Source organism: Miniopterus natalensis, chromosome 1 (genome assembly GCF_054644295.1).
Source record: "Miniopterus natalensis isolate mMinNat1 chromosome 1, mMinNat1.hap1, whole genome shotgun sequence".
NCBI classification, from domain to species: Eukaryota; Metazoa; Chordata; class Mammalia; order Chiroptera; family Miniopteridae; genus Miniopterus; species Miniopterus natalensis.
In genome coordinates, this window is record NC_142081.1 from 78,577,382 (window position 1) to 78,580,638 (window position 3,257).

Below are 3,257 nucleotides of genomic sequence, written 5' to 3' on the forward strand. Positions count from 1 at the left end.
CAGAGTGATTCTCCAATGACCTAATTGTTTACAGGTGATCCCAAAATCTTGGAATGTCTCAGGCTGATACATTTCATGTCCTCATTTGCACTGGCTGAGACTGGTGCTATTGGTGTTTCCTTACACAGGTGAGTGTGGTTGTTGGCCTAAATGCCAGTCCCTGGAGTCAGTTGCCCCTTTCCGTAGCCACCAGGCCCACAAAAGGGGAGGCCATGTGAACTTGTGACCACTAGAAGCAGGAAACCACCAACCACATCCTCTTCAGAGCTGAGTCATGAGTTGTAAAGTGTCCTAAAAGGGAAGCAGGGTTCTTCCAGTTTAGGGGCTACTTCTCTGGGATTACCCATCCAAATCCACTAGGCTCTAAAAAGAGGCTGCCATTTTGAAAGTGGAGTCTGTGTAGAAGGGCTACTTCCCTGAACAGACCATGAAATTCTGTACCCTTGGAATCTTGACTACCTGTTAAAGGATAGTGAAAAGCTAGGAAAACTAAGCAAGTAGAATAGGGAAACAGACATAATTAAACAAGGCCAGTTTGGTCAGCTTGTAGCCAGTTTGCAGCAAAATTTTATCTTGAGAACAAATGGCTAATACCACTTCTTACTAAACAGAGAATGCAGGAAAGGAGGGGTAGTTTTAATGCCTCTTCTCCCTAACCAAAGTACAGAGCGTAAATCACCCTGGAACTGCTAAGGTGGGACAGGCAAAGGAAAGAAGGAAGCCTTTTATCTCACCCACTAAACCAAGTGAGCGGTCCTGGGGAGGGAGCAGAGAATATGGAACTTTATCTCCTTAAACAGAGAACCCAGCAGTCTCCAGGCTTGCAAGATAAGATAACCGAGCCCTGGCCCTTGTGGCTTGGTTGAGCATTGTCCTGTGCACCAAAAGGTCTCAGGTTTGATTCCCAGTCAGGGCAACATGCCTGGGTTTCAGGCTTGATCCCCAGTACAGGTCATGCAGGAGGCAGCAGATCTATGTTCCCCTCACATCTCACCTCTCTAAAATCAATAAAAACATTTTTTTAAAAAGATAAAATCACCAAATGCTTCTCATATATTCTGGAAAAGCCATAAACAAAGTAAAAGGGAGACCTAGAAATCTGGTCTGTAACCAAGATATCTGGCAGAGGAATTTTAAAACGTGTAGACAGAAAAGTATAAAAGCCAAACCTCTACAAGGCAGCACTCCTCAGATTAGCTGAGAGAGCCCATTTCATAAGCCAGATGTCTTTTGATAAGATTTGCTTGACTTGTTTCTTTGATAAATTTACTTGCTTTATTTCTTTAATAAATTTGCTTTACTACAACACAACTGTCCGTGGTCACTTGTTTTAATTCTTTCTCTGACAAGAACTGAGTAGGGGACAGCTCTCTCCAACTCAGGGCTGTCCAATAACACTTTTTCTGGTGTTTCTGGTGTCTATAACAACTTTACCTTTCTGGAATCATGGGTTAGAGACTAGCAAATAACTCTTTCTGTAAGAAAATACCTTCTAGTGTTAGCAAACTAAAATTCTTTGTTAGGAAAATAAGGTTTTTAAAATTGAAATGCAAAATCTAGGTGAATTCATTTAATCTATTACAGCTTTAAGTATGTTTATGCTTAAAAGAACTGGAAGAAATAGAGAAGATCAATTTAAGTATGTAAACATGAAATCTGTTTTTGGGGGTTTTTAAATAAGGGTTTGCAGAAGTCTTATACAAATGCTAAGGAAAATATCTTAAAAGTTAAAATATCTTTACCCAGAGGGCATTCTGATAAATTCCTAGTAAAAAATATAAGAATACATTTGAAAATTGACATTCAGAGGGATATGTCCAGACATTCAGAATGTGAAGCTATTTGCATAGACATCTGGCTTCCCTTCTCTGGGTTCCCATTTTTATGAAACAGTTTCTTACCATTTGGGTTATAAATGAACCACAAACCAAGTACTCAGCTCCCTTTCTAGCCCGTAAATTCAAGATTTAGATTTGTGCCACGACTAATATACTTCATTCGGAATCTTCAGGATCTCCCTTAGAGTCAGAAATGCTAAGGTTAAATATATCCTGACCAGCTACTGCATTTCCAAAATAAAAAGTCTAAACAGCAAACACTGTAATAGTGAATTAGTGGTAGGCACTTCCTTGAAATCAGGAATGATCCCAGGGTGACTGTTAACCTTCATTTATTTTACATTCCAGAAAATCCACCTAATAAATGAATAGAGTTATCAAAACACCCAATAGAAAAATGTACTAACAACATAGGTCATGAAAGTTTTCTAGTCAATAGACTTGAAAAAATTATTAATCTCAATTTTAAAATGCAAATTACAAGATAACATTTCCATTAAATTAAACTTTTAAATTAAAACTATAATACATAATGTACTTGATACACTGCTAGTACTTAATAAATATTTGCTGTATGAAGGAATGATGAGGTATGTTAGAAGTTACATACTCATTAGGCTGGTAGAAGGATAAATAGTCACTTTCTGGGGGGCAACTTAGGAACATGAATCAACAGTTTTCCTAGGGAGGCAGAGATGCAGAATTACACCACAGTAATTTTTGCGTACTGCAGTAAATTACACTGCGTCCAGTGTTGTGGGATATTGTGCAGTCATTAAAATGCCTGTTTTGAAGAATATTTAATGAAAATATTCACAATGTAATAGTATGGAAGAAACAGGATACAAAGTATACAGTGTGGTCTGTGCAGCAGACACTTGGTACACATTTCATTCCCTCCACCTGGACGGTTGTGACTTCTGGCAGCAGTATCCCGTGTCTAGTGCTCCGTGCATTTATCTGCTTCCTAAAGTCAGCAAAGTGCTCAGTGTGTGCAAGCCTAACACAGCCAGCATGGTGTAAGTGCCAACTGAAGCTGGTGGATAAATGTCCCAGCCTCGTGGAGTATTTCTGGGATGGGCTGTAGAGAACTCTGAAACTGCAAATTTTAGTGCATGTCTTAATTTCCTGGGAGAGGCCCATACATGGCTTTCATCAGATATTCAAAAAAGTCAGTTATGCAAAAAATGAGAACCACTGCCAGGAAACAGTAAAAGGAAACAATTGAATGTGAACAGTGGTTATTTCTGGTGGGAATTATTTTGGTTATTTAAAGTGGAATTATGAGCACATTTCATTTTTTTCTTTATATTCTCTTTTTAAGAAGGAATATGCATGAAGAAGTTAAAGATGGGTGTGTTAACTAATGTGTTAGCAAATTATAGCTCAAAATATTTTGCTGCCATTAAAAATGTTTTA